The 25,000-nt window shown below is 38.4% G+C and overlaps 1 protein-coding gene across 3 annotated transcripts in view; it reads left to right on the top strand.

Annotated features, from left to right (window-relative positions):
- Positions 1–25,000, top strand: part of KCNC1 (potassium voltage-gated channel subfamily C member 1) — a 179,260-nt gene that overhangs the window by 17,125 nt on the left and 137,135 nt on the right. The gene's annotated exons all lie outside the window — the stretch shown is intronic.

Below are 25,000 nucleotides of genomic sequence, written 5' to 3'. Positions count from 1 at the left end.
ATCCAAATATGGACATCCCCAAAATAATAATAATTTTTAAAAACCCTTTTTCAAAGTCCAACTATTATATGTAATTATGTCTTCCAAGAAAATAATACTTTAAAAAAAATCACCAAAACATATTTTGTATCCCACCTTTTATTATTTTTACAAATAACTCCAGGCAACAAACATATCCAATACACCTTCCTCCTGCTTTTTTCACCACAATAACAACCTGTGAGTGGAATGGGCTGAGAGAGACTGACTGGCCCAAAGTTATCCAGTCAGTTTTAATGGCTAAGGCTTTTAATGTCTAAGACTCATAGTTTCCCACTTGCTATCCTGGTGCCCTTAACCACTAGACCAAACTGTTTTCTATGTCTGAATAAAATATTGTCATTGCGTCTCATGCAAAAGGATGATTTACTCATTCCTTTTCAAACACAATGACATCCAAGGAATCTTGTTTTCTCGTGAATAAGTCAATCTACAATCGATTGACATTTTTACATAGACGTTAACATGGTCTCCCATCTTCCATTCAGTTGTCAATACCTGCATATCAAATTGATTTATTGACAGCAAATACTTACAAAGACTATTTGTGGGTTTTGTTAGTTTCAAACGTTTGATAATCAGGTCTAACCATTTAAGAATCTCTTAAGCTGAAAATTGATATGTCAGAATTCGTGACTATGATATATAGAACACTGGGATTGTCATCCATTAAAAATACCTTTTTAAAAAGTTTATTTGATGTGATGTTACATTTATGTCAAGAAAAAATGTTGCTAAGTAAAGAGAGAATGAGTCCTTCATTAAGATTTCATTTAAGCCAGCCTGCTGCAATTTTAAATAAACTGGAATAAAAAGCAAATATCAACCATTTTCAGGATTTTGTAATTAGCTTTGCAATTTTTATGTACTTAATATATCTTCCTGCTTACTGAGCTGGTATTTTCTACAGAGGAAATTATATATTATATACTCCTACCTCAAAGAAAATTCATTTAAATTATTATCACCTGATGGATAAATGTTAGATTAAGTGTGTTCTAAAATTAGTTGGCACCTTTATCTCTGATCCTTCTGCTTCAAATTTTAGCCATCTTGAACTGAGTAGGTAAAGTTGACATTAACTAATCTAGGCTCTTGACTTAATTGAGAAAGTGGTTTTCCACCCTTTCTCCATGTAAATATACAACTATAGGATGCTGGGCAACCAGTGTTAGTTTTGTAACGTTTTGAATCGGTTTAAGACAGTCAAATTTATTTTTGAAGTTTCTTTTGTTTCACAAAGAGTTGCAATCATTTTTCTGTCACTAACAACCAAATCAAGGGCAAATGGATCAGGTTTCAAGGGATTCTTATTTCCTTCAACATGATTTATACATTTCAGTGCTGCCCAAATTAATCATGCTAAAAAATTAAGAATAAATCTTTGCTCCAAGATTTTCATGAAAGGCTTCTTTAATAACAGTATGTTAAAATTACATGATAATGACCTAGAATGGGGGAGGTGGAAAATGTAATAACACTGTAATTTCAGTGAGCTGCACAAAAAGCTGCAATTTAGGTTGCAGCAGTTAATATTCCTTCAATAATCTCTTATTCTGGAGGTTTTTTGCTACCTGTCTGGGCTCTTTGATCAGATAATTCAGATAAACAACTATTTCAATATTTAGCAAGATGTGATAGATATTTGAGCAATTAATTTGCTTTGCTAACCTCAGTGAGAAGCAGTGTAGAAATAAGTATAGGTTATCATGCTTGCAGTCCCTTTGGCTGTGTTTAGTTTTGGCTCCAGCTAATATATTCATAAGGTCCAGTTTGTTCTAGTGATTAAAGCGGTAGGCTAGGAACCAGGAGTCTGTCAGTTCTAGTCCTGCCTTAGGCACAAAGCCAGCAACTGGGTGACCTTGGTCTAGTCCTTTTCTCCCACTGAAAGGGCAAATCACTTTTGAAAAACCTTGCCAAGAAAACTGCAGGATTTTTTTCAAGCAGTCTCCAACAATCAGGCATGATTGAAAGGAAGAGATAGAGATGGGTGGGGGAAGTGGCAGATTAAGGCTCACTGGTACCCTAAGCACTGACAAATCTTGTCCACTCCTTTGTACATACTGTACAAATCTTCATTGTTTTTTTTCTTTCTCAACTTTGTGGTGCCCCCTTGGGCCTGGCGCCCCAATGGTTAATACACCACTGGGTGGATGGATGGATGAAGAAAGAAAGGAGGGAGGGGGGAGAGAGAGAGGGAGAGAGAGAGAAAGATGATAGATATGGGATGGAGGGATGGAGGGATGGACAGACAGACAGACATAGATGATAAATAGAATGCCTTACTTAATTTTCACATGGATGAAAGGAGCATGAAAGGATATGGAGCAACTTTTTCTTCACTGAGGTTTTTATTGTTCTTCTATATTCTATGGAATAGTTTTGAAAAGGAGAGAGAGGGGCAAGAGCTTCTTCATTAGCTCTCTTTGGTTAATTTATGGAAGAGAATATTTATGATGAAAATCTCTCTTGTAATATATACCATGCTTAATCTTCCACCCCTTTTTCTCAGATTAACCGGTACCAGGTTTTACAGATGGATCAGCAATTTCACCAGGCTACCAAAAAAATAATAATGTCAAGGATAAATAGTTTATGCATAAAGCTCAGTGGGACCTTTTTCTGGGAAAAGGATATATAGGATTGCACAGCAACGGCAGCAGATGCTTAATGGCTATTTGATACAGAAGTGAAAGAGTTGTTTTGAGAGACAAACACATTCATTGAACTATACTCAAGCAGGAAAGATGACTGTAGCTGCACTGATGAGTCTGAGGTGGTTATTCCTTTAAGAAATCCTCAGAGTATGTGTGACTTTATTAAAAGACTTAATGTAAATTTAAATCACTGTGGATTACTTGAAATGTTAGCTACATCTAAGCAGCAATAAATCAATATCCCAAAGTGCACTCATGTGGGAAGACCATTCCATGACAAAAAGTCATGTGGGAAGACCATTCCATGACAAAAAGTCATGTGGGAAGACCATTCCATTGTGTGCCTTGCAAGTTTCATGAAAATATTTTATCATCATCATCACCATCATCATCATTATCATCATCATCTCTTCTGTTTCACCTTATATCTTAGGAATGCAAATATGTGCACACCTACTGAGCCACACAAGCAGCTCATCCCAGCAACACAAGTCTCTGCAAAATGTGGAAAGACGTGTCAGATAGTCTCATGCTATTACAGGATTTGCAAGTTGTCCGTTGTGCTGGGGCAGCTATTGTTGAATCTTTGCTTTTTATGACACAGTCCCGGAATTGTGATTTCAAAATGCAGTAGGTGACTTTTTAAAAAAATGCAAGGAGATCCTTTGTTAACTCAGTAGTGCATTGTTACATAAGTTACATCAGAGAGCTAAGAAGCTTGTTCAAGAAATGGAAGAAAGAACTGGCTTTCTAAAGGTATGTCAAGATTCCTCTTGCTAATTATAGAACATTGCTAGTTGAGAGCGACTTGCTAGCCTTGCAGTCTTATATAGCCATTTGAAATTGCTAACTCTATGAATCATGAATGCTTTAGATTATTGTCTAAATTAAAATAGTGACCCAGTAGCCCATCTTTAAAATGCTCTTCTATCCTGAACTCTAGTGAAACAACTGACCTTTGGGAACCTCAAAATCTTCAGCCAATCTGAGCAAAAATTAAACACAAAACATGTCAGTAGAAAATCCCTTGGTTTGACTTCTTAAATAGCTGAATAACTACATGATTCATTAATATATCCAGCCCACAATCTATTTACAAGGTACAGTGTCTAAGCAATATAAATATAGTAATGCAGCTTATTGAATTTAATTTAGACTGGAAAATCTAGGGATGAAGGAAAACAGATATATATTTAATATCCTAAAATGTTTCCCAATAACAAAATGAGAGTGGCTATCAGAGTTTGGGAAGGACAGAAACTCATCTGGTCTATTCAGATTTGGAACCTACTTATTTTTTTCCATAAATTCAAACACAAAATGAGCACAAACCCAGGACTTATGTCAAGCATATTTAGCCTCTTTTTTAAGACAGCAAAAAACAACTACTCTGGGCAGGAAAGACTGGCAGAAAAATGCTAGAAGCTGGTCAGTAAAAGTGGAAAAAAAAGGATTTCCTGCATATCTGAATTTCCTATATTTTACAAAGAGGAACTAATATTATTAATTATTTTTAAAATATTAGCTGTCATTTTACTGGGAGGGAGGGAGGGAGGGAGGGAGGGAAGGAAGGAAGGAAGGAAGGAAGGAAGGAAGGAAGGAAGGAAGGAAGGAAGGAAGGAAGGAAGGAGGTGCTACAGAGAATCCTAGACTTTCCTTGAAAGTCTAGTGAACTTAAGGTGGAAGAGAGATTTTTAAAGATTTTGAATGGCCTCAGCACAAAATATTCCTTTGATCTCCCTCCCATACATTTTCTTTTCATTGTGTGGCCCAATGGAATATATAAAGGAGCCCAAACACTATAAGAAAATAAAATAAACAACAAAATCATCCAAGCTGGGAAAAGCCCACCTGTAGTTCTCTAGCAAAAGATTTTTATTCTTATGGAAGCCTACAAATAAATTAAATAAAAATAAACGCATTTGTGATTATACTCCTATGGTCTGAAGCTACTGCTGAAGCTTGCTGTCGGTTCCACTCATTCTAATTTGTTTTTGATTAAAAAAAATACGTACAAGTTTAATGGCCTTCTACAATTAGTAGCAGACTGTGGTTAAAAATCTGAATGGCAATCTTTAAAATTGATTCTTCATAGAATACATGGAATTATCCCGCAGTGAGTTGTCCTGTGGCAAGATGGTCGCACCGGGTTGATGGCAGTGAGATGGCTATGACAAGTTGGCCTTGGTGAGTCATCCTACACCAAAACCAGGGGCTCTAGTAACATCTGTGGAGAGATGTCCCTGGAGATTCCCAATCATCCAGGTCATGGTTGTCCCAAAGGTGCTTTTTCAAAAGGCAACTGAACTTTCTGGTTTTTCTTTGAAGACATTTCGCTTCTAATCCAAGAAGTTTCTTCAGCTCTGAGAGAAGCAGAACTTCTTCAAAGAAAAACCAGAAAATCCAGTTGCCTCTTGAAAAAGCACCTTGGGGATATCTGTGGAAAGATCTTCAGACTGTCTTCAGGTAGTCCTCAAGTTACAACCACAATAGAGCTCCAAATTCCCATGGTTAAGCAAAGCAGTTGTTGTGAGGGGATGCTGCAACAGTTGTAAATATGAAAAACAGTCATGATACTTTTCTCAGTGCCATTGTAACTTGGAATGGTCACTAAATGAACTGTTATAAGTCGAGGATTACCTGTAAAAGAAAATACATAATTATCCTTGTTTGGACAATTCCCACATCTGCTAATCCACAGTTTGTGATGTACTGTGATCTGCATATCTATTCTCTGCATGAAATGGTAGAACCATGATTGTAAATTAAAATTATATTCAGCAAGGCACATTAGGGAATAAAATAACAAGAAGCAAGAGGGTAACAATGAAATAGTTTAACTTTGAGCTAAGACCATTGAAAGCTTATTGGAAAGCAAAGGCTGGGTCTAAAGAAAGGAAAGAGAAATACTAATCTCTTACCCTATTTGATCATTGGTACTTTCATTGCAAATAAAGTGTTAAGCTGCTATTAGCAATTTTTCTGCAAACATGAAGCCTTGAACAGCTCCATCAAGAAGAAAAAGAGGGAACTCTATCCCTCCATCCCGTTCCAGTCCCCATTTCTGCCTCAAGGGGTTTGGCTAGCATAAACCAGCAGGATTTGGGATAAGAATATAAATTAATATTATCACACCAAATCTAGGATTGCAATATTCTTCAGAATTAGCATAAAACAAATTATTTTCAGCTGGTCACTAGCCAGCGGCTTTGATCATATTCATAATCTTTCTTGCATAAAAATGAGGCACTTCAGAAGCTAACTAGAGTCATGGAAGCATAATTTATGAGGCACGGCAGAAGATTCTAGCAGTAAGTCTTGCAAGTCAGTCATTCAAAATATTGACATGCACGACTGGCATGTGACATTCAAGAATCACAAATGTAGTTTGTGAGCTAAAGAAAACTGGGGGAAAAAATAATCAGAAAAGATGTAAGAAAAAGTGGAACAGAACACAGGAAGAGGGAAGGACAATGTGATGGAAAAATAGGCAGTGTTCCATTTACCTCTTCGGAAAGGAAGATTTGTGTCTCCAGTAGATATTTTAAGTCTAAGTAAATCAGACAAGAAACAGTCGCAGTTCTTTAATCTTGTAATGTATTATCTTTTTAGGCAGAATTGCATTCAAATTTACATCACCCTCGCATTCCCCAAACATTTGCAATTCTAAGTTAATGAAAAGGAGAGTTGATCTGGATATGTTGAGTTACAAAAAAAAATCACAGCTATATCTTATTTTAAACCCCACTGGGTTCAAAAATAATATTAATGTCTGTTCATATATCAGAAAGGAAATCTTCAGTTAGTTTCATACATGCAGATTTTGTCTTTGTGAAGTGCAGTATGGTTCTCTGTCTAAACCGGTGGTTCCCAATGTGGGCCCCATCCCCTACAGGGTGGCAATTTGATTTTTAATGGGGGCAATTTGAACCTTGTTCAAACCAAGTTAATGGCCTTTTAGGCTTTCTCAGCGTGAGTAGAGTTCACTTTTTGAGTAAAGTAAGAATTATATGTCACAGAGGAGGGGGCATCATTCCTTAGGTGGGGCATGGCCCAAAAAGGCTGGGAACCACTGATCTAACCAATCTTATAATGGAGTTCTGTTCTATTAGAGCAACTAGTTTAACTATCAGACACATAGAGAGTTTTTGAAATGCACCAAGGGACTCTGACAGCTGACGCCTATGGTGTTAGATACACAGTATTTATCTTTTAAAGTCCTTTGTCCTTGTTGATTCAGAGACAAGCTTACTACAACTTAAAGCAGACCAAAATAATAACAAAAGCCAACAAAAGTAAGTTAACAGAATATTTTCATAATGAAATCACATCGACTTTTCTCAAGGTTTATAGAAATAAGTGCTTACCAAGCTTATCTGAAATAGGGTGCACACTTTCATTTCAGAGAGATGAAATGATTCCTTCCATATTTTTTTCCAACTAATTATTCACTTAATAATTTATGCCTCATATTTAGATTGATAGCATGTTTGGTTAATTTGAGATAGCACAATCTTCCTTCCCAATTATTGTTATATCTTTTTGGATCATTTTTTAAATTTTTCTTTATTTATTCATTAATGTAATGGTAAAGGTAATGCAGGTAAAATCATCCACACAAGATTTGAGTTCTTTGGACAATATTAACAATCTTTCGTCTTACCAATTTCTGTCATTTTGCTGAGAAATACAAATTATTTTGGCCCATTTTGCTTTTATGGTCCTTCCTCTGGCATGGGTTACTTCCTGATGCCTGGCTAAAGAAAATTGGATGCTTTCTATCTTGATTACTGTCACTCTCAACTCAAAAGCATTCCTTGCATTTCATTTAATTTTTATCATTACATTCTGTTTCTTTGGAGCATATATTTGATTCACCAATATTCTCTTCCACATAGACGGTGCTTCCTCCGTCACATCTGTATTTGCAAAAGAACACTTATAATTCACGAGATTCACATTATCCATGGCTTCCTATGACTCTGCGGTCCTGTTTTAATTCTTTGAGAAACTACATTATCTAATTAGAATAGAATTCAACCTCCAGGACTACATATGATATAATGAAGAGAGGTTTGATAGTATAGGTCAATAGAAAAAATTATTTGATATACATAATGTTCCCAGTTCTTAAAATAAATGTATTACTACTTGGGTGGACGTCTGAATAGCTGCGTGGATTACCACTAGAGAAACAGAAAAGAGGCTGGACTCAATCCCTCTGAAATTGCAGAGAGAAGAATAACTAATCTTAAATGGTATAAAACAGATTTTTTAAAAAGTATTTTTAACAAGGTAAATAGATCTCAATTAGTTAAAGAGAGAATGTTCAGGAAATATGTTGATGTTGTAAGCTGCCCAGAGTCATTGGACAGTGAGATGGGTGGCATATAAATTTAATAAATAAATAAATAAATCCTTGTAAGGGGAAGGCATCATTTTAGCCATGGTCTTAGTGTGAACATCCTGTTAAGACTTGCCAAAATATAACTTCTTGTATGACAGATCAGAGCTAAATTATTCAAAGGTAGGTGTGGTTGCTGAAGGATGAGTGACCATTTTTCTGGCCTGAGGACATTGCAAGAAAACTAAGAATTGACATTGACACTGGAACAAAAGTGCAATTTTAAGTGCTTTTGAGAACTTGTGGTAGAAAGGTACTAGGGCTTTAAATAAAAAAGATCAGTGAAACTTTGATTGAAACACCCCATCCAAGTCAATTTGCAAATCACTGCACAGTTCTGCTTTCATGGAGCAATTTGAATCAGGTAGCTATGAAACACTCCTTATATTCAGGGCCTTTTCTGTTCTTGTTGCAGACAGTATATAATGTTGCAGCTTCACTTATATAAATGCCAATCATTGAGTGGCAGTGGAGAAGTGTAATGGGCTTTCTCATAAAGGCATTGGTTTTATGACCTCTTTAAACTTTCCTTCTGTAACATCTCTTTGAGGAGAGCAAAGTTAACAGAGTTTTAGTCTTCATTAACTTTCTCAGTTTTAAAATTCTTTCATATGGGCAATCATAAACTTTAACTTTGCTCTGTCTTTGCTGCAGGGAGGGCGTCTGATGGTGACTATTATCTGTGTGGGCTCCCTTTCTTGGGAACAGCTTTCCCCCTGGTATTACACATGATCTTCCAAAAAAAAAACCGAGACAGGGGTGGATTGCCAATTTTTTTACTACTGGTTGGTGCACGGAGCCTCCCAATGCCAGTACTATTGGTTTGGCTGATCCAGGCCGAACCGGTAGCAACCCACCTCTGCTCTGATATAAGAAAAAATCCCATGATCTTCCAGAAGCTTTTAAAAACATGTCTGTCCTGGATGACCTTGGGCATTTAAAGAGATCTCCTGGAATGTTACAGTTACTTCTATGGGTGATTTGAGCTTTTAATCTAAAACCACATATTATATTTATTGCACTTCGTTGTATCTGTTGCTGTTCTACACTGCTTAAAATACATTGGTTTACTACACATTCAAACAGAAATAAGGAAGTAAGGAAGGGAGAATTACTTCTGTGCTGATCCTGACAGCACAACTGGACTTTCAACATTGAATGTTAGTGCTCATCATTCAGATATTGAATTTGGGATTAAATTCTGCATGATTGGGATAAAGTTTCTCAAGAATGTATGAAAGGACATTGTATGGTGGAGCCGGCCTGTTTGATGGCTGAGTTCAGAAAGGGAGTAGTGGGGTGGGGGGACAGACAGACAGAACTACAAGGCTTTGAATCCCACTTTCCTGCCCACTGACCATTTCTGTAGCATTGTGTCACAAAGCTCTAGGCTTCATCTGTTGCCTCTACTAATTAAAAAAAAAAACCTCTGAGAACTGCCAGCATGCTACAAACCCGATCCAACTGAATCCTGCCAAGAAGAGGCCAAGGGGCTATGTCCAGTCTACAATATGAGCAAAACCTGTTCTTTCTCAGGAGGGATCAATTAAGTGTGGTGCCAACCTTCTTGGTACCCTCTCAAATACATTGGTCAGCTAGGCTGCCTCACAAGAACAAATCTGTAGTCATTCTTCTGAGCCTGCACATAAGGAGCCAAGGTTGCCCGTGTACCCTCCATAACCTGGTATCCTATCTAAACCAAGACAAAGTCCCTTGCAACCCTGTTATTCTGAGTCCTTTTCATGAAATATCAAACTATGCCAATCAGCTATGCCAAGCATCCAGCATTCTATTTGTTTACCCTGCTAAACGGGGGGAGTAAAAGCAGAAGTGGTATTCAGCCAGTTCTCTCTGGTTAGGGTAAACCGGTAGCGGTGGCTGCGGGAAGCTCAGCCCTCCCGCCCCAACGTAATGCGTGAGCACTGCGCATGCACAGAATGTGGTTTGAGAATTGGTAGGAAAGGTAAGTGAATCCCACTGCTGAGTAGAAGCATCATCTCGAGGTAAGCAGGAAGGCCAGGGAATGACATCCTCCGAGTGTCTCATTCTGAGCTCTCAGCCCCAGAAACAGCACCTATGGCAACCCCAAGATGGGATGCAGGATGCTTGCTGTTTCGGGGGTGGACACCATCCCAAAAAAATGAAGTGAGGGGGGGAAGAGTTTGCTCATTAAAATGCTTTTGAATATTTAAAGTAAAGTACAAGTCTTTCAAGATTACTTTGCAAACCTTAGACTTTATGCTGGAGTAGGCAACTGAGCTGTGCTTTCCTCTTCCCTGATATTTCCCTTTTAAGAGGCACAAGATTAGTAATCAAAGCTTTATGGAAGCTTTTGGAAGGATCTGATAGATATTTGACAGAGTTACTCTATAAGGGATAAGGTTATTCCTTCTAGTATTATCCCATTCTGCACATGCTATGAATAGAGACTGTCTTAGGTTCAACCAATAGTATTTCAAAGAAGGGTGAGAAAACAGTGGAGAAAACTGTTTAAAACCCTGGAAAGATGTTACCCATAAGCAAAGAAAACACTAAAGTCTATTTTGCTTTTTTCTGTGCTTATTGTTAAACCTTTGCAGTTACAATTGGTTCTTACAAAAATGGCTCTAATATTTGTCCTTTTTAAAAATATAATATAATTTATGGAGTTGTCAACAGAAAAGCAAATTGTGAAGTGATTAAACCACAACATCGCCACTATCCTTTAGGCTTTCTTTTCTCAATGATATTTGTGATGTTGCATGTTCTACTAGAATATCACTAACCAGAGGAGAAAGTACAGTATGAATTTGTGTGTGGTCTGATTTCATAAATAATCAAGCTAGTGGACCTACTTACTCCAGCTCTCACCTCCCGTACATCTTATGGTGCTTGTGCACAAAAACGTTTCTCGTAAATTAGTGTCACTGGTATTTTGAAAACCTAGGATGCTTTTAAAAGCAATATACTTTATTGCAAGAAATTATGCTATTGACCATTCCCCCAATACTGTGCTCCAGATTATGTTACACCAATAGTAAAAGAGTATAATAAGTAGAGAGCCAGTCTGATAATAGATATCCAGTTTTGTCTAGTAGTTAAGTTGGTAGGCTAGAAAATGGGGGACCATGAGTTCTAGTCCCGTCTTAGCCAAGAAAGCCGGTTCAGTAACCCTGGCAAATCTCTATCTATCAGCCCAATCATCTCACAGGATTGTTGTTGTGGGGAAAATAGGAGGAGAAAAGTGTGCTGCATATGTTCGTTGCCTTGACTCATTTGTAAAACTAATAAAAGTGAGATACAAATAAGTAAATAATGGATTTTTCAAAGTTGACTGACTCTCAGTATTTTGTCTGAAACAGCAATTTGATTAAGACTGATAGATTGCCAAACATTACTTAAGAATTTTCTGTACGAGTTCACGGCTTATGTGGGTATCTCCTTCATTTTATTTTCCACAATAAAACCAGGTGAAATCAGGTAACTCAAAGTCATCCAGTGAGTTTCTATGGCTGATGATGAACCTGAACTTGAGTTGTGCTAATTTGGGCTCCGCACCTTAACCTTTATGCCACAATGATGTTCCCAAAGATAAAATCCTTAATATAAGTGTCCTCTAGAAATAATTACAACCATCTAGCAGTTAAAATAGCTCTTCTTTATACTAGCAGACTGCTGAAGTTAATTTCCTAAGATAACATCTTTTGTTTTTATGTATGGTTTTCTCTTCCAGAGAAGCACATGAGCTGTTCCTCTCTTTTTTTGTTGTTTCTGGTTTTTAAGATATAAAGTGCACATAATATTTGGAGTCAGGTGGCCTCTAAGTAATACAAATCAAATAATAAAGCATTTCACAGCTTCTGTGACCTATTGAGGTTTCCATCTTTATATCAGGCTCTATCATTGCCAAAGTCCAATGCACAATTATTTGACAAAGATTAATTTGGGTAGCCTTGTTCCCCTAAACTTCTTGGATTCTCTCTCTTAAGTCAGGACAAGTTTCTTTAAGTGTCCGTGCCCTGCATTTCATTGGCATCACATACAGGTAGTCCTCAACTTACAACAGTTCATTTAGTGACCATTCAAAGTTACAACAGCACTGAAAAAAGTCATTTATGACCATTTTTCACACTTACAACCATTGCAGCATCCCTGTCGTCAGGTGATCAAAATTCAGGTGCTTGGCAAGTGGTTCCTATTTATGACGGTTGCATTGTCCCAGGGTCATGTGATCCACTTTTGCGACCTTCTGACAAGCAAAGTTAATGGGGAATCCAGATTCACTTAACAACCGTGTTACTATCTTAACCAATGCAATGACTCACTTAACAATTGTGACAAGAAAAGTCATAAAATGGGGCAAACTCATTTAACAAATGCTTCACTTAGCAACATAAATTTTGGGCTCAATTGTGGTCATAACTAACTGGAGGACTACCTTTTATTTGGTAGATAAAGCCAGTGAACAGACTTAAAAAGATACAAAAGATGTTTCACCGAACACTAGATTATTTTGGAGTTTAGGGTTTGAAAGCCCATGTAAAATTAACTTCTGCTCTTTGGGCGCAAAGTAAGGTTAGGTATTGGAAGAGATTGTCTTGTTCTAATTACTGAGAAGCAAATTGACTAATTAATATTAGGCTTTGGTTTGTCCAGATATCAGGGAATTTCCTGGTCTTAAGAGCAGAAAAGAGAATTTGCGCTTAGCATTGGAAAACATATCACTTCTTACAGACATTGTTTTTAATAGCTCACTTTATTGGTTGTTTGTTTCACTGTTGCCTGGACATAGGGAACTGGTCACAGCAGGCTAGGCTTCCATGCAAAGACAGCCTTGCATTTCTTATTTAACATGCTGAAATGAATAAACACCTCTAATGCCTGACTGCCTTCAGTTGTGGAATTCATTATTTTTAGGGACAGGCAGAGATGCACAAAACCCTTGTTTTGCTTTACCTAATGTAAAAAGTTATTTGGGGGAAAAAACACAGGAAACCAAGTGGCCAAATATAGCAGAAACAGACTACCCCTGTGAGAATATCGATGCACTCTAAGATTGTTATATAATGATTTAACAGTCTGTAGGGAATGCATTGAATTTATTCCATGCTTATTCTAATCCAGGTATTGGCCACCAATATATTCACAGTGGTTTGTCTCCTCCAGCAACTGGATGTCAGGTCAGAAGAGCACCGTTGATATTTCTAAATTGGTCGACTAAGTTCACAGATTGTGCTAAGTCAAAAATGCAGCTTGCTTTTTCATGCTGCAATGAGTTCTATGATCTGTCATTGCAGCTTGCAGACTGTCAGTAATAGATTAGGGTATCGCGAACCTCACTGGTTGCAATTTATTTAATTAACTTTGATTAAACCCCCCCATAGCTTAATGCGAAGCGTGAATCTTCTTGTGGATATTAGTGGGAAACATTAGGGGCACGAGAAATTAATAATCAGCAGTTTGGGGAATGGATCTGAAAAAGCAAATGCACTGTGCATTTGCTTTTTTCATCATAGATAAATACTAGGGTTTCTTTCCAGCTTAGAGTATTGCTGTACTTTATCATTTTGGTTCTCTTAAATCCACAGTTAGAACCTGAGTGGTATAGTCGTGAAAGTCCAGACTAGAAACTGGCTGCCTGTGAGTTCTAGTCCTGCCTTAAGCACAAAGTCACTTGAATGGGTTTGGTCTCAGTCCTAGGAAGAAGGCGATGGCAAACCACTTTTACAAAACCTTGCCAGGAAAATTGCAAGGGCTTGTCCAGGCAGTTGCCAGGAATCAACACTGTGATGTGTTGTTCATTATTTGCCTTCATTTGTTAGACTTTCTCTAATTTATCTTCTACTTTCTCTAATTTATCATCCCTATTTTTCCCTATTTTTTCTTTGACTTCTTTAAAATCATCATGGAGTGCCTGAATCATGTCTTTCAATTCTGACTGCATTTGTCTTTTGCAAATCAGATACAGCTAGGTAAAGGTTTCTCTTGCACATATGTACTATTCGTTCCTGACTCTAGGGGGAGGTGCTCTATTTAAAAACCAAAGAGCCAGTGCTGTCCGAAAACATCTCTGTGGTCATGTGGCTGGCATGACTAAACACTGAAGGCGCATGGACTGCTGTTACCTTCCCACCAAAAGTGGTCCCTATTTTTCTACTTGCATTTTTTTTTAACATGCTTTTGAACTGCTAGGTTGGCAGAAGCTGGGACAAGTAACAGGAGCTCGCCCCATTACGCAGCACTAGGGATTCGAACCGCCGAACTGCTGATCTTTTGATCGACAAGCTCACATCTTAGCCACTGAGCCATCATGTACCTCCTAAAAAAAAACATTTTTCTCAAGACAGTTCACTTGGGTGTTCTGTCTCAGTAACTTTTTAGGTTGTTTCATAAAGTGAATCCCGAGCCAAAGAAGTGTGTTTTTTCTGGTTATTGTAAAAGGTTATCACACTAATAATAAATGTTTACTTACATTTTTTGAATGGTACCTGAGATTGACATCCCAACTCTCAAACCACTGACAGTAGAGGATAACAAAACGAAAGCTTGCCCCCCCCAACTATAACCAGACAATGCTGATCTGTCCTTTCTTCTTTTTAGGGAGGAAGGGTCTTTTTCACATCTGGGAAGTAGGATTTCTACTATCCCAAGGGCAGCTTGTCCTATTGCTGCTGGAGGCACTTCCCTACCAGCATCAATACAGAGTTGAAAGAACATTGCAGCCAGCCCATTAGCCCATAATGGCTTTTGATCATGGCAATCACAAGGCAAAAAATAAAATAAAAAAAAATCAGTCCCAGGAGAGGAGCTGCTCCAGTGCCATTGCCCAGAATGACTTGGAGAAGCAACAGAGCAGGAGCAAGCAATCCGCCTAACACTGCCCAAAGCTGGCAAACATAGAAAGAAATGAAGCCCCATAGAGCGCACTAAAGCTGCCCCCCTGGGATGTTTACTTTCATCAATTATTGTTACACAGCTGCTCAGTGTCAGTCGGGACTAAAATGCATCCTTGGTTGTCTCCTCTCTGGTACAGGCAGCATCTGGCCTTCTATCTCACATATTTCATGCTCATCAATGTTTGCTTCTACCAAACACATTCCTAGTGCAGCAGGAGGGCAGAGCAACAGTAGGGGGCTGCATGGGTGAGACAGGCTTACCTGAGCGACTTACAACTTTCTCTGCCAGTTTCCCCATTGACTTTTTTTTTCCTTCAAGCCTACCACAAGCAAAAACTTTGCTAGTGGGAAGGTGGCAGAGAACATTGGCATTCATGATCAGCTTGATGGTTCATACCAGCTTCTTTGGTGATGCCTGCAAAGCCATCAGGGAGTGTTGGAAATGAGGATCATGTGACTTCAGCATATCACGGCAGTGCAGAAACACCCAAAACAGTCTCCAATTTCAATTCCATGGACCCTGGCATTTTGTAAAAAGTCCCAGTTGTGTTTCAATAATTGTTACCTTATACCTTCCCATTTAGCCCAATTGAAGGTTACAAACAAAGAGATATGAGGGTTTTAGTCAGTGGTGGGTTGCAGGTGCTACGCTCTGGTACGCACGTACTGGTGCCTGCTGGAAGCAGCAACCACCATACCAGAACGGTGCTTTGGACGGCCTGCCCGCCTGCCCTCGTTTCGTATCTGTATTTGAAGGAAACGGGCTATCTGTGCACGTCATGCAGCATAGGACTGCTGTGCGATGCTCTGCCTTGCAGCTGGAGTGTTGCATGCGGTGGGTGTGCATGCGTGCACAGTGTGCATGCCCGTGGTGCACCCCCGTCTCCCATTGCAGCGTACCGGTTACAACGGGAGCCAAAACCCACCATTAGTTTTAGTAGTATATAGCTTTCCTGGCTGTCAAAATCATTTTTCACCATTCATTAGTAATGATGGTTTTTCAAATGGATTTATACCATTATTTTAATTAGCTAAGTAGCCGGAAGATTAAATGTCTTTCTGTATACATGGGATTTATATATACATATGAGACAGTACAGGTAGTCCTTAACTTATGACCACAATTGAGCCCAAAATTTCTGTTGCTAAGCAAGACATTTGTTAAATGAATTTGCCCCATGTTACAACCTTTCTTGTCACCGTTTTTAAGTGAACCATGCAGTTGTTAAGTTAGTGACACGGTTATTAAGTGAATCAGGTTCCCCATTGACTTTGCTTGTCAGGAAGTTGCAAAAGATGATTATGTGACTCTGGGACATTGCGATAGTCATAAATATGAATCAGTTGCCAAGGGTCCAAATTTGTATCACTGGCCTTGCCTGAATTGTTGTAAGTGTGAAATATGATCATAGCTCACTTTTTTCAGTGCGGTTGTAACTTTGAACGGTCAGTAAATGAACTGTTGTAAGTTGAGGACTACCTGTAATTGCATCTCTCATATCTTGAGAGATATTCATAGCATATATATATTTACAAAAGGAATTAAAAAGACAAAGTAGAATACTGAACTGAGTTGATTTGAAAAATGTAGAAATCCCAAAACATCTCTTGGAGCTGATTTACAACTTGTTAGTGAAATACAGCTCAAAAACCCAACAAGTTAAAGATGGTGTGTTTTAAAGAATGAAGAATTTAAATAGGATAACTGATATGCAACAATGGAAAAATTTACGGGAGGCAAATATTAAATTTGCCATCAATATTACGTTTACAGAAAATGGATACAAGATATTTCACTCTAGATATATTTCTCCAGTGCTGATTGTCATAATTGATAAACACGTTTTATGAAAACTGTTAGAAATGCAATAATCAGTCCGGATCATTCTTTCATATCTGGTAGCAATATTATAAAGCTCCAAAAAAGTGTGGAAGAGATTTATTATAGAAATAAACACATTTTAAAAAGTTGAATTCTCTTTTCTGCCAGCTGTTTTTCTGTTAAAGATCCGCAAGTCGCATATCCCTACAAAGTGTTCTGAGTTGGCTCAGTTTATGAAACCAGCTGCCAGGACAAATTATCCCTTTTATTGGAAATCGCACATAATTCCCTCTTTAGAACCATAGCAAATTAAACTGTGGGAGTAGGCATCAATGTCAAAAATAACTTTACATTTGAAAAACAAATCTGGTACAGAATTTAATTCAACTTGGAAACTGCTTATGTATTATAATTCTACTACATATGGACCTTCTAGCACAACTGAAGTTTGAGTTTCTTCAACGTAAGGCTTTCTTTCATTTGCTTTTGCCTGATTTGTTAAATAATGACAGACACATTAGATAAGACAGAAACTTTTGTTAATAGTTCATTCTGACTTATTTATATTATATGGGTCACTTTGGTGAATTTATATATATAACATTCACAGTGTGTGTGTGTTTGTGTGTGTGTGTGTGTGTGTGTATGTGGATATATATATCTGCCTAGTATGTAATATAGCCCAGGTTCAAATCCCAGTAAGGGTATGGCTAGCTGATGAGAGCTAGATAGCTTGAAATAGATCTATACTAGTCTCCCTTTATTTATTTATCAGCACAAATACAACACAAATGTAACAAAGGCAACAGTAAAAATATTGGGTTTCTGTCTGGATGCTCTCTTGTGACGAGCCGATGGACAGAGAATGGAAGCAGTGAACTTCCTCCCATATTTGGGCATACCAGGGGTTGTGACTTTAATATATATATATGTATGTTGTATTTGTGTTGATAAATAAATAAAGGGAGACTAGTATAGATCTATTTCAAGCTATTTGTTTTCTGAGGTTTTCACGGGTGTTTTGTGTGTGTGTGTGTGTATGTGTGTGTGTGTATGATGTATGTATGTATGTATATACACACACACACATACATGTGTATGTATATTATATTTCACAGAATTGATAGCTAGCTAGCTAGCTAGCTAGCTAGATAGATAGATAGATAGATAGATAGATAGATAGATAGATAGATAGATAGATAGATAGATAGATAGATAGATAGATAGATGGATAGCTGGATGCATGCATGCATGCATGCATGCATGCATGCATACACACATGAATAAACCTAATACGCCTTCCAGAAAAGCAACCCTGTAAGGTGAGATGAGGTGAGGGAGAGAGTGGCAATATCACTTAGACTTAGATACCGCATCTTAGGGTTTACAGCCCTCTCTAAGCAGTTTACAGAGTCAGCATATTGTTCCCAACAATCTCGGTCCTTATTTTACCAACCTCAGAAGGATGGAAGGCTGAGTCAACCTTGAGCCTGATGAGATTCGATGCTCCAAATTTCAAGCAGCCAGCAATGAGCAGAAGTAGCTTGCAGTATTGCATTCTAACCATTGCGTCACCACGGCTCTTAACAGAATATTAGAAGTGAACCTTGAAGTTCTTCTAGTCTAACTCCCTGTTCAAGTCGAGAGCCTATACCATTCCTGACAAATGGCTGTCCAATCTTTTCTTTAAAACATCTAATCCAGAACTAAAAAGAAATTGCCTAGTACGAACAATTAATTAACGTCCACAACTTCTGGAGGAAAACTTCTACTTATTAATTGTTCACACTAGGAAATTTCTTTTTAGTTCTGGATTGGATCTCTCCTTGATAAGTTTCAATCCATTACTTCTTGTTCTGCTCTCAGGTGTTTTGGAGCAGTGACGTGCAGGCAGGGGAGGCAGGGGAGGCAGAGCCTCACCACTGTCATCATGCAAAGAAAAAAAAATGTAAAAGGAAAAAGGCTGAGCTAGTTGCTGCCAGAGTCACAGTGGATGACTCTGCTTAGTGCTTAACTGTTTAAAAAAGCCTCTAAAAAAGTGCCCTCTACAGGAGGAGGCAGGAGAACCACGTGCCTCATTTAGTCTGACTTTATGATCACTCGAGCAGAGTTAAGCAAGGGTTAAAAGCGGAAAAATTCCTTATGTAGATGAGGCACGTGGTTCTCTTGCCTCCTCCTGTAGAGAGCATTTTTAGAGGCTTTTTTAAACAGTTAAGGAGAGTCATCCATTGGGAACTCTGGCAGCAACTAGCCCAGCCTGACCTCAGCAGCTCTTGCCTTTTTTCTTTTACATTTTTACATTTTCATCATGGCAGACAAGAGCAGAGTTGAAATCCTCTGTGAAACAGCTGGAAAAGGAATGTGGATAGGAGGGTGGGGGAGGAATTCAAAATTAATATAATTTGTAAGTAATTGTAATTTGTGTGTGTGTGTATGTATGTTTGTTTGTTTCTTCACTCAAACAAACACTCTCTCTCAATTTGAGAGAGAGTTTGTTTGAGAGTGAAGAGAGGGAAGGGGGTAGGAGGGGCAGGGAGGGCAGCCTGCCAGCTTTCTTTCTCTGGGTCCGCGGCAGCCCGCCAGCAGAGGCAGGTCCTTTGTCCGCCTCTGCTGGCGGGCTGCCGCTTTCTTTTGCCCAGAGGTGGGCAGCTTAGATGGGCTGGCGGGATGCCACTTTCTTTCTTTTGCCCAGAGGTGGGCAGCTCAGGCGGGCTGCCGCTTTCTTTCTTTTGCCCAGAGGCAGCAGCCCGCCTGAGAAAGCGACAGCTTTCTTTTGCCCGCCTCTATGTCCACGCGAGGCGGGCAAAAGAATGCGACACTTTAATTCACCAAATGTATTTCAGGATGGCGTCATACCATCAAATAGTGAAATGACTTTCTTTAAGTGGCTATGCACAGCACAAAATGATTCTTAAACCAGCCTTCCTAACCAGGTTCTCTTCTAGAAGTTAATTTGGGCTCCAAGAATTATACAGCTAGAATGTTAATTACTGAAGATTATAGAAATTGCAGTGTACATATCTGAGGAATAACCAAGTTAGGGAAGGCTGATAGTCACTTTGCTTTTTTTTCTGAAGACAAATATGTGGCACATTGTGTCTCTGCACACCTTTTGGCTGTTCTATGGAATTTTGCTGGAAATGGAACATGGTTTGTTAGAGCACATTTCAAATGAAGAAGATTCCTTGGCTCATGCTTGTTCTAGATTACTTCTGTCCCTAGAGTAGATGCAAGAGCAGAGATGAAAGAATCAGTTCAGTGGTGAACTTCACTTATTAGATATAATGTACAATGAATATATTTCATCCTAGTAGGGCAAGGATTGTGGGGAAAGTGCTAGATAAATTTTTCCTCGTATTTTCTATTATTTTTTATGCAGATCCACCTGAAGCTTCGGCTTTTCCTTTTTTTATTTAGCTTTTGCTTGCTTTTTTTCTAGGAACTTGGTAACATTCATGAACAGTTTCATTTCATATACTCTGTTAAAAATGCTTATTAGCAATAGCAATAGCACTTAGTCTTATATACTGCTTCACAGTGCTTTACAGTGGTTTACAGAGTCGACATATTGTCCCCCCAACAATCTGGGTTCTCATTTTACCAACCTCAGAAGTATGGAAGGCTGAGTCATCCTTGAGCCTGGTGAGATTTGACATGCCAAATTGCAGGCAGGCAGCAGAAGTAGCCTGCAGTACTGCACTCTAATCACTGCACCACCACGGCTCAGTTGGGTTGCAACAAGAAGCAGCAACTCACCCCAAATCTTCCAATCAGTTTTTGTTTTGTTCGGTGCAGACTTAAATCCCAATACCTTAACTTTAACCTCTGCACTATCCTGTCCTTATACCTGAAATCCAGACTGGCAAATGTTTAAAGGTAGTAAGAACATATAGACTGTGAATACCTAAAGATCATACTTGGATCATGTTTGATAGTGATTTAGCATTTTTCAATTAAATGGAGTTTCTTAAATATGTCTGGATGAATGAGATTTTTCTGCAGAGATTAAAATTAATGACACTGTTCTTTGGTGGAAAAATTCAAGAGAGTGGCTTTAAAATAATGTACCAGTAGCATTTCAACAGTGATCTATTACAAGAAAAGTACACAGCCATGGAAGGGTCTCAAAGCTTCTGGCCAGCCCACCCAAGTGAAGCCTGTGGAGAGCTACAAATGAAATATATTGTGGCCCAGCAGGATCCGGTGGAGCTGCTGATGGACTCAGATAGTGAGGAACCATATGAGTCTGCCCTGGACAATGTGGAGGACCCTGGGCAGGGTTCAGACTCAGAGCAGGGACCAGAGAGGCTGGTTGGCCACCAGGAGGCGCCTGAGGCATGGAGCAGTGGGGAGGATCAAAGGCAGTTTGTCCCTGATGCTAGATTGAGAAGGGCTGAGAAACAGAAGCAGCAACTCCGTAGGCAGACTGACATAAGATGATTAAGCACAGGTGGTTATTGATTGGCCCCTCCCAAGAGAGATTATAGGTGATGCGTTGGGCGGGGACATTTGCAGGAAACAACCGTTTGAATTAGTAGTTAAGAAAATCTATCTGTCTATTCTAGTCGTGTCTGTTCGTTTGGACTATCTGCGTTGCTGAAGAGCTACTCTGTTGAATGTGAGTTGCCTGGGCCCTCAGCCAAAGGATTTGTTATCTCAGTAATGGAACAGTGGCAAACAGCCAAGCCTGTGTTCTGGTTTATTCACAGGCCGGGGCGGGGGGGGTCAGAATAGAAATATAAGGGAGATAAAAGGATTTGCCCAAAGTAGTATAGCTCTGAAATAATCAGTGTGTTTATTATATAAAAGGGAAGCAGCAGATAAGCAATTTGTAGATTTAAATACATTAATTGGTCTCAAACACAAAGGAAAGGAAACTAATTTGCAAAATGTGGATAATTGTGTGAACCAATTTATGCACAGACCAAATTTCCTTCCTTAAGCCTCCATGGAACTTCTTGAAAACCAATGGCTACTTTTTAATTTTTTCCCCTCATCTGTAGTCACCGATTACAGAAGGATAGAATTTATATTCTAGTTGAAGAAATTAGATTCTTTGCAGGAGTAAGAGGCATGAATGGATCATCTTTCCTTTTCATGACTTCTAAAAAGATTCTCTTTCAGATCTTGTCCCATTTTGTTATAGTCAGTGGGATGTGAAGTTAGGAGGGCATGTAAGGTATTTCTTTGGTACATTCTGCCCTGTTACTGCTTCTCTCAAATGTTTGTTGTTGCACTCAGGATGTTTCTCGCACAGAACTGACATGGGAAAGGAAAACATTTTTACTTATATAAGACCTTATAATGCTAACCGGAATTGAAGTGTCCACATATTATCTGTGTCTTGAGTCTTCAGCATATATATTTTTTGCAGCACATTCTGTTTTATTTCCCTCTAAGGTTGTGTGAAGGAATGAATTCCTAGTCACCAACCATATAAACAGATTTCAGGCTACTATTAGCAGGCAGGAAATTATTAATTATTTACTAGAGAGAGTATGTATGTCAAGCCTGGAAACCATGTTAGGTCTGACAATGTAAGTGTGCAAAAGATTGTACTCTATGTTATTATTTTAGTAATCACTACAAATCATTGTGATATTTTGTCTCACGCTATATGAACAGTCGTTCTCCAGTATTTATATTTAAATATTTAATCCTCATGATGAGGGCTATTGTAAGTTTCATTTTACAGATAAGAGTAACAATAAGCTGTGATTTGCTTGAGGCCATTCAACTAATTTCATAATTGCATCACAAACTGAATCTGTGCCTCCTGCACCAAGATTTTATCTATCAAGTGGCACTGAGCAGGATTAGACCAAGTGCTTTTTCAGATACCCAAAATGAAAAAGAGTGGGCTTTGCAGAATGAAAAAAAAAAGTTTTAATTGTTCTCTCATAAGGAATACATTCATTTTTATTTCATAGTTCCATCATGAAATTAATTCCAAATAGCTTAGAGGCATAATTTCTTAACTATGATAGGAGAGGGAAGAGATATGGCAGAATATTTTTTAAGGATGAGATATATTATTATTATGGTTCAATGCACAATCAACCACATGTTCAGGCTGTGCTTGGCATTTTTGTCCACCTATTGAGTTCTTCCCAAGGACCTGGAATAGGCAGATGTGGATGTTTGCTCATGTTAGAGGTGTTGTCGTAGGGTGTAAACTGTTCCAAGTAAAGCTGGGTGGTGGTTGTTGTTGTTTTAATTGACCAATATTTAATTTATTTATTTCACTTGTGCCACTCAACTCTCAAGATGGTTCAATTGAACAAAGGAATCACAACAAAATCAATAAAAATAATAAAATCAAAGATGGCAAGTGAAATGAAGTGCGGGGGTTGAATCTCCCACACCAAAAGGCTGGTGAAGAGCCAGGTCTATGTTGCTTTTGTGAACAACAGCATAGTAGGTCCATCCAATTATCAGGAGTCACCTATTTCCAGAGGGCAGGAAATGCTGCAGATAAGGCATACTTTGTGGGGTGTCCCAATAGATGATGTTGTTCATTCAAAGGATCCCAGATAATAAACCCCTACAGAACTGAAGGCCTCCTGCAGCATCAAATTGGCCAGGCAGATGCTGTGAGAAACAGGCAGAAAAACTGCTATTAAGAAGCTTACTAACCTGGACAGCTAAACTGCTCTCTGATTTAATATCAGAGTTATCCAATTAACTGATTCTGCATTTCAACCCACGTAATACACAAATAGCTTACTATAAGCAATTTAGGCTTTTGAGTGCTTCCTTCTTTCTATGGAATAATAAAGTACTATATTATTTTATAGATTGATAGGGTTTTTTTTAACATCAGAACTGATGTGGCTACATCTACATAGGATGCTGCACTAAAAAAAATATACTAGGCAGTGGTACTTTGTATCACTATTTTAAAGAAGCTGTGTTTTTTCATGCATCATGTCCTAAATATGACCTGCTTCAGCAGAACTTTAGAGGCCTTCCAAGATACTATTTATCTTCATGTGCAAACCAGGATGAGTTTGGCTTTTCATGCTGCTGCCTTTCTGCTCATTAGTTCTCTCAGTGGCAGAAGAATAACAATCATGTGAATGAAGCCCCACCATTTCCTAATCCTCGCAAGTATTTTCATTCAACAGTAACAGTAGAGAACACTTTTGAAACTGACGGCATGTCAAAGGTGGCTCTCTAATCACTATCTTAGGTGGCAGATGTTGGGAAACAACCATGAGCATACCAAAGTGATGGCCATTACTTAGTGGCATCTTGGAGTCTGACCCAGATTTAGGGTTTGAGTGATGATTTTACACATCTCATCCCCTGGAAGAACACATCAGGGGATGTGAGAGGAGCAACTTCCTAGCTGTTCTTAAAATTCCTCAGCATTCCTCTTTCTTGACAAACTAAAATACATTCTCTAAAGTATGTAACTGTCCTCAGTTACATCGGCAAACATTATTCCGTGATCAGTGGGATTCAGTCAGATTCATACAACGATAGTTTAGAAGTGGTTTCCATTTTCCTCAAGAAATTAAATGTTTTTGCACTGGCTCGAAAGCACATTAGCATACATCCTTGAATAGGTCAGTTCCCTGTTTCTCTGAAAATAAGACCTCCCCGGATAATAAGCCCAATCGGGCTTTTGAGCACATGTGCTAAAATAAGCCCTCTCCTGAAAAAAAAACCTCCCCAAAAATATTGCAACACAGCAGCCGCCACGCTCACTGCCTCCTGCACCTCAAAAATAATAAGACCTCCCCGAAAATAAGACCACGCATTCATTTTGAGCATCAAAAGAAAATAAGACACTGTCTTATTTTGGGGAAAACACAGGATAACTATGCTTGCCATCTGGAATCAAGACTTCTCTTGTTTTCTTTAAACTTATTTTAAAAATTTGAGAATAGAAATCACTTGAAAGTGGGGTTGCACCACTTGCGAGATGAAGCCAAAAATGATATCATGTAGCTTGTAGTTCAGTTGATCATATTATTTACACATCTTAGACTTTTTAATGACACCAAAATACAATTTTGGCTCAAATTGTTTGTAGGCATTTATCCAAGGCATCTGTATGTCATTAGCATTGTTTATTTTATTATCATTTTGTTGCTTGGGGTGGCCTACAATTAAAATATAATAAAATAAATGAATAAGCAATAATTCTACATAGGAAAAGAAGAATATGGCATACATTGTATATAAAGCTCCATCT

The sequence above is a fragment of the Thamnophis sirtalis genome, unplaced genomic scaffold (assembly GCF_051295495.1).
Source record: "Thamnophis sirtalis isolate CommonGarterSnake01/CBP01778 unplaced genomic scaffold, rThaSir2_p1.2 scaffold_1, whole genome shotgun sequence".
Taxonomy (NCBI): domain Eukaryota; kingdom Metazoa; phylum Chordata; class Lepidosauria; order Squamata; family Natricidae; genus Thamnophis; species Thamnophis sirtalis.
This window is presented reverse-complemented; position numbering and strand designations above follow the sequence as displayed.